This window comes from Schistocerca serialis, chromosome 2 (assembly GCF_023864345.2).
Source record: "Schistocerca serialis cubense isolate TAMUIC-IGC-003099 chromosome 2, iqSchSeri2.2, whole genome shotgun sequence".
In the NCBI taxonomy this organism is placed as follows: domain Eukaryota; kingdom Metazoa; phylum Arthropoda; class Insecta; order Orthoptera; family Acrididae; genus Schistocerca; species Schistocerca serialis.
The window spans coordinates 830,532,626-830,545,241 of NC_064639.1; the positions used below are offsets into that span (position 1 = coordinate 830,532,626).

Genomic DNA, 12,616 nt, shown 5'->3' on the forward strand with positions numbered 1-12,616 from the left:
TTTAGGCTAGATGGTAGTTTGAGATGCTCTGATGAACACTCGCCACTCGGTACACTGCAAGGGAGGTCAGACTGCATTCAGAGTAGACACTTCAAGTGTCAAAATTTAATCAGTAAAATGTCAAATTATTTATAACAAAGTTTCCGAATTTACTGCCCTCCAGGAAAGTTCTCATGCTCAGAGCTGTCTGAAACCTGAAGTAGAAAGTGCTAAGATATTTAGCTAGTTGTGGAATGTATACCATAAAGACCGATTAGAGGCCGCAGGAGGGGGCATGTTCATTGCAGTTGACAAAAATATTGTCTCTATTGATGTTGAAATTGAGTGTGACATAGAAGTTACCTGGCCACGTATAACAGGTGTAGGTGAAACCAAATTAATTGTTGGATGTTTTTACTAGCCACCCAATTCTACTGTAATGGTTCTAGAGCCATTCTAAGAATGTCTGTGGTCAGTAGTGCATAAATATCGAGAGCATGCAATACTAGTTGGAGGCAGCTTTAACCTACCAAGTGTAGACTGGGATGTCAGTGGATTCATTGTGGGGGGTGCAGACAGACAGTCATGCAAATTACTGTTGAACACATTTTCTGAAAACCGTCTATAGCAGCTAGCTTGGCAGCCCACATGCAATGGAAATATCTTAGACTTTGTAGCTGCCGCGCGGGATTAGCTGAGTGGTCTAAGGCGCTGCAGTCATGGACTGTGCGGCTGATCCCAGCGGAGGTTCGAGTCCTCCTTCGGGCATGGGTGTGTGTGTTTGTCCTTAGTATAATTTAGGTTAAGTAGTGTGTAAGCTTAGGGGCTGATGACCTTAGCAGTTAAGTCTCATAAGATTTCACAAACATTTGATTTGAACTTTGTAGCTACAAATAGACCGGGCCTTATTGACAGTATCAGTACAGAAACGAGGATTAGTGATCATGATGTCATTATACCAACTATGGTTACGAAAGTTAATAACTCAGTGAAGAAGGCTGGGAGAGTGTTTAAGCTAACTAGAGCAGATAAGCAGTTGTTAGCATCTCACTTAGACAGTGAATTGACACCACCTAGTTCCAGTAAGATGGACGTAGAGGAATTATGGACAAAGTTTAAGCAGATTGTAAATTGTAGACTTGAGAGTTATGTGCCTAATAACTGGACAAAGAATAGAAAAGACCCACCGTGGTGTAATAACAAAATTTGAAAGATGCTGAGGAAGCAGAGTCTGTTGCACTCACAGTTCGAAACAAAATGCACAAATAACAACAATCAAAGGTTAGTAGAGCATTGTGCTTATGTGAAAAGATGTATGCGCAAAGCATACAACAACTACCACCATCATACCTTAGCAAAAGATCTGGCAGAGAACCAGAGACAATTCTGGTTGAACATTTAATTGCTAAGCAGGTCTAAGGCTTCCATTCGGTCCCTTGTTGACCAGTCTGGTGGGGCAGTTGAAGGTAGCAAAATGAAACCTGAACTTTTAAATTCCACATTCAAGAAAGAAGAAGTTGTTCACACAGGAGAATTGTATAAACATACCATCATTTGACCATCAAACAGACTCCCATATAGATGACATAGTAATAAGCATCCCTGGCCTAGAGAAACAACTGAAAGATTTGAAAGCAGATAAATCACCAGTCCAGACAGAATCCCAATTCAGTTTTACAAAGAGCACTCTAGGGCATTGGCCTTCTACCTATCTTGCATTTATCATAAATGTCTCGCCCAGCACAAAGTTCCAACCAACTGGAAAATTGGTTAGATGACTCCCGTATATAAGAAGGGTAAAAGATCAGACCTGCAAAGTTACATACCAATAGCCCTAACCTGAGTGTGCTGCAGAATCCTTGAACACATTCTCATTTTGAATATGATAAACTTTCTTGAGACTGAGAACGTTATGTCCATGAATTAGCATGGTTGTAGAAAGCATCACTTGTGCGAAACTCAGCTTGTGCTTTTCCCACATGATATACTGCAAAGTATGGATGAAGAGCAACAGGCTGATCCCATATTTCTAGATTTCCAGAAAGCATTTGACGTGGTGTCCCATTGCAGGCTGTTAATGAAGGTAAGAGCATGTGGAGTAAGTTCACAGATATGAGTCGCACAAAGACTTGTTAAGTAATAGAAACTAGAATATTGTCCTCGACAGTGAGTGTTCATCAAAGACAAGGGTATTGTCAGAAGTGCCTGTGACAAGTGTGATATGATCACTGTTGTTCTCTATAAACACAAATGATTTAGTGGACGGGGTGGGCAGCAATCTGTGGTTGTTTGCTGATGATACTGTGGTATATGGTCAGGTGTCAAAGTTGAGTGACAGTATGAAGATACAAGGTGATTTAGACAAAATTTCTAATTGGTGTGATGAATGGCAGCTAGCTCTAAATGTAGAAAAATATAAGTTAATGCAGTTGGGTAGGAAGAACAAACCTGTAATGTTCAGGTATAGTATTAGTAATGTCTCGCTTGACAAAGTGAAGTCATTTAAATATCTGGACAAATGCTGCAAATTGATATGAAATGGAATGAGCATGTGAGAACTGTGGTAGGGAAGGCGAATGATCAACTTCAGTTTATTGGGAGAATTTTAGAAAAGTGTGGTTAACACGTAAAGGAGACTGTTTATAGGGTGCTGGTATGAGCTACTCCTGAATACTGCTAGAGTGTTTGGGATCTGTACTTAGTCAGATTGAAAGAAGATAACAAAGCTATTCAGAGGCGGGCTGCTAGATTTGTTACCAATAGGTTTCAACAACACGTAAGTGTTTGAGATATGCTTTGGGAATTCATATAGGAATCCCTGGAGGGAAGGCAACATTCTTTTTGAGGAACACTACTGAGAAAATTTAGAGAACCGGCATTTGAAGCTGACTGCCAAATGATTCTACTACTGCCAACATACGTAGTGTGTAAGAACTGAGAGGATAAGATATGAGAAATTAGGCCTTATACAGAGGCATAAGACAGTTGTTGGTTACGTATGAAATGATGATGATAATTCGTGACACTGAGCAAGCATCGTAGTTCCTTGATTGCTGTAAGTCATGGAAAACCAAGTATTGCGCATATTTGATGGCTGAGTCCCTTGAGCATTAATTGTATAGCCAAGAAATTGAACATCTGCTGCCCCAAAGACATGTTGTTGTGGTCTTCAGTCCTGAGACTGGTTTGATGCAGCTCTCCATGCTACTCTATCCTGTGCAAGCTGCTTCATCTCCCAGTAACTACTGCAACCTAAATCCTTCTGAATCTGCTTAGTGTATTCATCTCTTGGTCTCCCTCTACGATTTTTACCCTCCACACTGCCCTCCAATACTAAATTGGTGATCCCTTGGTGCCTCAGAATATGTCCTACCAACCGATCCCCTCTACTAGTCAAGTTATGCCACAAATTTCTCTTCTCCCCAATCCTATGCAATACCTCCTCATTAGTTATGTGATCTACCCATCTAATCTTCAGCATTCTTCTGTAGCACCACATTTTGAAAGCCTCTGTTCTCTTCTTGTCCAAACTTTTAATGTCCATGTTTCACTTCTGTACATGGCTACACTCCATACAAATACTTTCAGAAATGTCTTCCTGACACTTAAATCTATACCCGATGTTAACAAGTTTCTCTTCCTCAGAAAAGCTTTCCTTGCCACTGCCAGTCTACATTTTATATCCTCTCTACTTCGACCATCGTGAGTTATTTTGCTCCCCAAATAGCAAAACTCCTTTACTACTTTAAGTGTCTCATTTCCTAATCTAATTCCCTCAGCATCACCCGACTTAATTCGACTACATTCCATTATCCTCATTTTACTTTTGTTGATGTTCATCTTATATCCTCCTTTCAAGACACTGTCCATTCCATTCAACTGCTCTTCCAAGTCCTTTGCTGTCTCTGACAGAATTACAATGTCATCGGCGAACCTCAAAGTTTTTATTTCTTCTCCATGAATTTTAATACCTACTCCGAATTTTTCTTTTGTTTCCTTTACTGCTTGCTCAATATACAGATTGAACAACATCGGGGAGAGGCTACAACCCTGTCTTACGCCCTTCCCAACCACTGCTTCCCTTTCATGTCCCTCGACTCTTATAACTGCCATCTGGTTTCTGTACAAATTGTAAATAGCCTTTCGCTCCCTGTATTTTACCCCTGCCACCTTCAGAATTTGAAAGAGAGTATTCCAGTCAACATTGTCAAAAGCTTTCTCTAAGTCTACAAATGCTAGAAACGTAGGTTTGCCTTTCCTTAATCTAGCTTCTAAGATAAGTCGTAGGGTCAATATTGCCTCACGTGTTCGTATATTTCTGCGGAATCCAAACTGATCTTCCCCGAGGTCGGCTTCTACTAGTTTTTCCATTCGTCTGTAAAGAATTAGTGTTAGTATTTTGCAGCCGTGACTTATTAAACGCCGGCCGCGGTGGTCTAGCGGTTCTAGGCGCTCTGTCCGGAACCGCGCGACTGCTACGGTCGCAGGTTCGAATCCTGCCTCGAGCATGGATGTGTGTGATGTCCTTAGGTTAGTTAGATTTAAGTAGTTCTAAGTTCTAGGGGACTGATGACCACAGATGTTAAGTCCCATAGTGCTCAGAGCCATTTGAACCATTTGAACTTATTAAACTGATAGTTCGGTAATTTTCACATCTGTCAACACCTGCTTTCTTTGGGATTGGAATTATTATATTCTTCTTGAAGTCTGAGGGTATTTCGCCTGTCTCATACATCTTGCTCATCAGATGGTAGAGTTTTGTCAGGACTGGCTCTCCCAAGGCTGTCAGTAGTTCTAATGGAATGTTGTCTACTCCCGGGGCCTTGTTTCGACTCAGGTCTCTCAGTGCTCTGTCAAACTCTTCACGCAGTATCATATCTCCCATTTCATCTTCATCTACATCCTCTTCAGTTTCCATAATATTGTCCTCAAGTACATCGCCCTTGTATAGACTCTCTATGTACTCCTTCCACCTTTCTGCTTTCCCTTCTTTGCTTAGAACTGGATTTCCATCAAAGCTCTTGATATTCATGCAAGTGGTTCTCCTTTCTCCAAAGGTTTCTTTAATTTTCCTGTAGGCAGTATCTATCTTACCCCTAGTGAGATAAGCCTCTACATCCTTACATTTGTCCTCTAGCCATCCCTGCTTAGCCATTTTGCACTTCCTGTCGATCTCATTTTTGAGACGTTTGTATTCCTTTTTGCCTGCTTCATTTACTGCATTTTTATATTTTCTCCTTTGATGAATTAAGTTCAATATTTCTTCTGTTACCCAAGGATTTCTACTAGCCCTCGTCTTTTTACCTACTTTATCCTCTGCTGCCTTCACTACTTCATCCCTCAGAGCTACCCATTATTCTTTTACTGTATTTCTTTCCCCCACTCCTGTCAATTGTTCCCTTATGCTCTCCTTGAAACTCTGTACAACCTCTGGTTCTTTTAGTTTATCCAGGTCCCATCTCCTTAAATTCCCACCTTTTGGCAGTTTCTTCAGTTTTAATCTACAGTTCATAACCAATAGATTGTGGTCAGAGTCCACATCTGCCCCAAAGACATATTTGGATGAATTAATAATGAGACCATGTTCATGTAGACAAGCAAAGAGTTGAAACTTACTGGCAGATTAAAACTGTGCGCCGCACCGAGACTCGAACTCGGGACCTTTGCCTTTCGCAGACAAGTGCTCTACCAACTAAGCTATCCAGGCACAACTCACAACCCATCCTCACAATCTTACTTTCGCCAGTACCTCGTCTCCTACCTTCCAAACTTCCCAGTAGTTCCCCTGCGAAACTTGGAGGTAGAGCACTTACCCGCAGAAGGCAAACGTTGAGTCTCAGTCTGGCACACAGTTTTAATCTGCCAGTAAATTTCAAATCAGCGCACTCTCCGCTGCAGAGTGAAAATTTCATTTGGGTAAAGAGTTGTCGCAGGTGTGACAGGTGCTCAGCTTCTGAGGGTGACATGACCAAAACATAGTCTATATATACATAGCAATAATCCAAGTCGCATATAACCTCAGGCAGATTGGATCATCTGAGCAGCATTACATAGCCTGAAAGGCATGCAGGGGGAAGTCTAACAGCCTAAAAGGAGTGCTTACAGCTGTCTTGGGAATGTTGTCTAGTGCCACAGGTATCTGGTAAAAATCCCTAACAAGGCCCAGTGCAGAGAAAATGCTCTTACCGCAGACCATGGGTGTGAAATCCTCGATGTCTGCTATAGGACAACAATCTGGAATCATTCTTGCGTTTAGCTGTTGATGGTCTCCACAAGTATGCTGTTCCGTGGGGAGGGAAGATCCAAACTGCTACTTGATGGATGGCAGATTCTCTATGTGTGCATGGATCCAATTCCTGCTTAACCACTTTCAGTTCCTGTGGTGTGAAATGATGTGGTCAAGCATGAAGAGGTGGCCCAAGCATGACCAAACTGTAATGTATATTTTCTAGAGGTGTGTAGATAATGTTCGTGATAAATATATATTTCTTATGCTAATGCATAAAAGTGTGGTGATGTGTACTTATTACTACATTGAAATATTTGCCGTTTTAAGTTGAGGCTTTATATGATATCACAACCAAATTTCAAAAGAAATATCCAACTACAGTGTGCAGTTTTCATGCAGGAATTCTAATTTGTCAGTTAGCACTCTTTTCATCATCTGCTGGGGTCAGTTGTGACTATTCTGTCACCTTGACACCCCACAGATGCAGTATGGTTCCACCATAAACTGTGCACTACATTTGGGCTGGCTGTTAGGGCATCTGACTCCAGATAGCTTTTGGCTCTAAAAAGTCTTATTTATTTCATGTAATACCTGCTGCTGTGTTTCTTTCAATTTCTTCATTTTTTTAATCAATGGCCACTTAACTACTGAAAACTTAGTCTGATAGTTATTCATTTATTTACAGTAACCAATAAATATGCTGAGAAAAGGCTGCAATGTAAAAGAAATGTTCTCTTTTTGTTTCAATTCATGTAAAGAAGAAAGAAACAATTACATTTCAACTCTGTAAAGAGACAAACAAGGACACTTACAAGGGAAACTCCTCATCGCACCCCCCTCAGATTTAGTGGTAAGATGACTCAGTGATAGCCCATCAAAAATTGAACACAGATCAAGCATGAAAACAGGAAGAAGGTGTAATGAAGTGTGAAAAAAAGCAAAATAGAAACAGTGAATGATCCAAGGTTAACAAGTGCAACAGTGAGCACTATGAAATACCTACGGCATTGTGGTCAAGTTGTCAAGGTGTTTGTCTGCTAGCGGGATGGCCTGGGTTCAAAGCTCTTTCATGACATTTATTTTTATTTGTTTATTTATTTTCACAAAATTATGAACTGTCCATCCAGGCATTGAAATGTAGTCTTGACAATTGTTATTTATTTATTTATTTATTTAAATGTCAAGTTCCGTAGGACCAAATTGAGGAGCAGATCTCCAAGGTCATGGAACGTATCAGTACATGAACTTACACCATAAAAAGCCATAACAGATAAAAATAAATGTTCATGAATCTGAAAGAAAATCAGTCCATAAGTTTAAGCAAACGCTATCAGCAATACAATGAGAATCATCTTAATTTTTCAAGGAACTCCTTGACAGAATAGGAGGAGTGACCCATGAGGAAACTCTTCAGTTTCGATTTGAAAGCGCGTGGATTACTGCTAAGATTTTTTAATTCGAGTGGCAGCTTATTGAAAATGGATGCAGCAGTATACTGCACACCTTTTTGCACAAGAGTTAAGGAAGCCCGATCCAAATGGAGATTTGATTTCTGCCGAGTATTAACCGAGTGAAAGCTGCTTATGCTTGGAAATAAACTAATATTGGTAACAAGAAACGACAATAAGGAATATACATATTGAGAGGCCAATGTCAAAATGCCCAGACTCGTGAAAAGAGGTCGACAAGAGGTTCGTGAACTCACACCACTTATTGCCCGAACCGTCCGTTTCTGAGCCAAAAATATCTTTCTAGAATGGGAAGAGTTACCCCAAAACATAATACCATATGACATAAGTGAATGAAAGTAAGCAAAGTAGACTAATTTACATGTTGAAATATCACTCACTTTCGATACCGTTCGAAAGTGAGTGTCAGCATTAAGTCTTTGAACAAGATCCTGAACGTGGGCTTTCCACAACAGCTTACTATCTATCTGAACACCTAGGAATTTGAACTGTTCAGTTTCACTAATCATATGCCCGTTCTGTGAGATTAAAATGTCAAGTTTTGTTGAATTGTGTGTTAGGAACTGTAAAAACTGAGTCTTACTGTGATTTAACGTTAGTTTATTTTCTACAAGCCATGAACTGAGGTCATGTATTGCTCTACTTGAAACCGAGTCAATGTTGCACACAACATCCTTTACTACCGAGCTAGTGTCAACATGACTGGTGAATTCCCAATAACAAGTGGGCTTAAACAAGCATGCGTTCTTGCACCTACATTATTTGCATTGTATCTGGCAGCTATGCTTTACGAGACAACCGTAAACAATGCAGGAATAGAACTAAAGTACAGGTTTGATGGGGGATTATTCAACCAGTCCAGACTCCATTCAAAAAGGTTCACCAGTACCACTCGTGTGACAGAGCTGCAGTATGCTGATGACAATGCCTCTCCAGCTCATTCACCTGCAGAGTTGCAGCTGTCAGTTGATTCCTTCAGCAGGGCGTACGAACGATTTGGTCTCTCCATCAATATTTCAAAGACAAAGGTGATGGCGCAGCCAACTCCTGGCTCCTCCGTTCCTGACTTCAGCATATCCATCTATGATACACTCCTGGAACAAGTGGACCATTTCCTCTACCTGGGAAGCATACTGTCATCCAACTGCTCATCTGGAAAAGAAGTGGAGAATAGAGTACGTGCTGCACATGTAGCATTTGGTCGTCTTACAAAGCGTGTCTTCCTGAATAAAGACCTAACACTGTACACCAAACTGATGGTGTACAAAGCTGTAGTCATTTCCACCCTGCTATATGGTTGCGAAACCTGGACGTTGTATCGCTGCGATCTGAAGAAACTAGAACGCTTCAACCAACGGAAGCTAAGATATATCATGAACCTAAAATGGGATGACTTCATATCCAACACGGCTGTTCTAGAGAAAGCAAAAATGCATAGCATGGAAGCTCTTATCATTGGGCATCAACTCAGATGGGTCGGACATGTCCAGCGGATGAAAAATGACAGACTTCCACGCCAAATGCTGTACAGCGAAGTGAGCACAGGTAAAAGGCCACGAGGTGCCCCTCTCAAACGTTATAAGGATCAGTACAAGAAAAATCTGAAAAACTTGAACATCGATCCGAGTAACTGGTCCACAATAGCAGAAGACCGAAGTCGCTGGCGCTCAGTTACCTCAAATGCTCTTCAAAACTTTGAGCTGGAACGTCGAAGAATGGAGAATGACAAACGCCAGAGACGTAAACTCCTCCAGGCTCAGCCACGTCCTCCACCTTCCATCAGCTGTAATGTCTGTGGCCGCCTGTTCCACGCTAGGATTGGATTGCTAAGCCATCAACGACACTTCCACGCCTGAACCGTGACAAAGGAAATCTCAGGAGAGAAATGAAAACTCGGATACGAGTATCAGCCGCCGCCGCCGCCGCCGACGAGTGTCAACAGCAAACAGAAATATTTTAGAGTTAGCCATAATACTAGACGGCATATCATTTATATAAATAAGGAACAGGAGTGCCCCCAACACTGATCCCTGGGGCACCCCCCACTTGGCAGTACCCCACTCAGATCCCACATCACAGCCGTTATCAACTTTGTGAATAATGACCTTTTGCTGCCTGTTGCTAAAGTAAGAGGTGAACCAATTGTGAGCTACTCCCCTTATTCCGTAATGGTCCAACTTCTGGAGCAATATTGTGTGATCAACACAGTCAAATGCCTTTGTTAAATCAAAAAATACTCCAAGCGTTCGAAACTTTTTGTTTAGCCCATCCAGTACCTCACAGAGAAAAGAGAATATAGCATTTTCAGTTGTCAAACGACTTCTAAAGCCGAACTGTACATTTGATAGCAAATCATGTGATATAAAATGATCAATTAACCTTACATACACAGCCTTTTCAATAACTTTTGCAAACACTGATGGCATAGAAATAGGTCTAAAATTATCTACATTATCCCTTTCTCCCTTTTTATAAAGCGGCTTTACTACTGAGTACTTTAATCGCTCAGGAAACTGACCAATCCTAAAGGAAAAATTACAAATATGGCTAAATACAGGGCTAACATGTGCAGCACAGTACTTTAATATTCTACTAGACACTCCATCATAACCATGAGAGTCCTTAGTCTTCAGTGATTGTCATACTATACACTGGTTATAGACTATGAGTCATGGTAAGAATACATTACCATCACAAGTAAATGTGATGAACACTGAGAGGAGGCGAGGTAGCACATAGATGTCTCACAGTAATGAAAAATTCAGGAGTCAAAAAGTACAAAATGGAATACAATTTCAAAAACCTTAAAAACGTGTTTTGGCAGACCACAGGGAAGACTTTAATTGTGAAATTGTTGCATTCATTTGTTGCAGCTTATGTGACAAACTATTGTGTTTTCATTGTTTTCTTGGGAGTGGTCACATTCACATTCATACGAACACCTTAATCAGGCAAGTAGGAATCTCTCACTCACTCACCAGGCGTTCAAGTGCATCAGTAAGAGATTCCTGTCACATAACATACATACTGTCACTAATGCCATGTTTGACATACCAGACGTGTTTTCAGGTGGAGGATTCCGTTGACTTGTCATCAAATGTTTGTGGTTCCCATTCGAAAGCCACTTCTTTTCAGCTGCTAATAGAGCAGTTGTGTAGAATCAGCTTTCATTGTAGACCCCTTCCACACACCTCACTGTTGCAAATAGACGTTACACCATGACACAGACATAAATTTGAATACAGCAAATAGTGAAAAAAAAGAGAAAATGCTATATGTTGTACTTGGGCCTTTTTTATGGGGGGGGGAGGGGGGGGGGGGGGGGAGAGAGAGATACCCAGATTGTATATTGAAATGAGGCTCTTGGTGGAAATTTAGTGGAAAGTAATTGAAACCACAATTAAATTGGTTGTGCCTGAAGAGAAGGCCATCTTCATTCTCAGGGTCCCTGCAATGCCAGCAAAGTCACTTTTTCCATTAAAGTGTGATCAATTTCAAGATTGTCAACTATCCATAAACTTGATTTGAAGTTTGGTGTTTCAGTAATGCTACTGCAGAATGAGTCAGTGGCATCCATTTGGAGAGTTAGTAGTGTTTCCTCACAGGGACAGTTCGCTTCAGGCTATAAAGTGGGAACAACAAACACATGTACTGTCAAGACAATTAATTTAAAAGGCAATAAAATAAAAAGAGAGGAGTTATATGCGATCATCTCCTTATAATGTTTTGTGGGTAAACATTAAACACTATGAAATTTACTTTTCAACTGGTACAATGCAATAGCAACCAACTACATACATAATGGTTCCATGTGTTAGTCAGTAGTTCAAAGGTGATGGCTAGAGGGCTGGTTTACGGAACATTTGCTACAATATTCATCTCTTAGCGGAATTATAATTATGATCCTTGATTATATGCAGGTCTTCACAGATTTAAAAGCAATGGCGCATATTATCTGTGTTAGGAGCTTGAATAGCAAAGTCTTAACTTGACTGCCTGCTGAAAACAACATGTTGTGAATGGCAGGTTCAAGTGAGATGCTGGCCCCTTGTGCCATCTGACAAAATTTGATATTTTGTGGGCTGGAGCTACCAGAAGCTGTCCATATTTCTTTCAGTAAATTCAAATTGTAGAACCCTATAATAATTGCTCACGGTAAACAAATCTGCCACAGTTGTAAAATACTTTCATTGACCAAAGTCTTGCACAAAAGAAGTCACAGTATACGACCGTGGTTTTGGGGTCGTAGCCCCCATCATCAAATGTGAAGTAAAAAAACATTTGTAACCTACTCCATTAATCATTAAGAAATTTTTAAAAATTAAAGATTTAATTTAAAAACAGAAAAATAAGATAAAATGATTATAAAATAGCCTTCCTAGCAGTAGTAGGATGTCACATACATGCCCGAACAACTAGGAGACATACATCTACTATAGGTGAACCGTCAAATAACATCCCAAATTTTGGCTGCAAAGACCCCCAACTTTCATTCGCTGCCGGTGAAAATGCCTCTTACACCAAACTTGCCACTGGGAATGTATGCAGTCTATGAAAATAAAGTCATCCTAGGACATTAGGTAGAAGTCACAAGCTAGCTCAAAGTTAACACTGACACAGTGCGCCCATGTGACCCATACGGCTATAGCAAACAGACTGAGCAGTAACACTGTGGGATGTTTTCGTGGTAAACACCGTGAAAGGGATGCATAACACAGCGCCTTTACCATGATCATGACCCACAGCATTACTGCTCAGTCTGCTTGCTGTAGACACACAGGTCACACAGCATTTGGTTAGTGTTGGCCATGAAAGAAGGCATTTTCTTGTGGCTCACTGTATCAGATTGTAAGCTTATTTGCTCTTTCTGCAGTGCAAGGTCACTACTTAGTTCAACTTTGGGCTAGCTCATGACTCCCACCTCTAGTCCTATGGTGGC

General features: G+C 40.8%; 1 protein-coding gene across 1 annotated transcript in view; it reads left to right on the forward strand.

Moving 5' to 3' along the window:
* The window catches only part of LOC126458099 (Werner Syndrome-like exonuclease), a 64,235-nt gene that overhangs the window by 17,426 nt on the left and 34,193 nt on the right, over positions 1 to 12,616 (forward strand). The window lies entirely within an intron of this gene.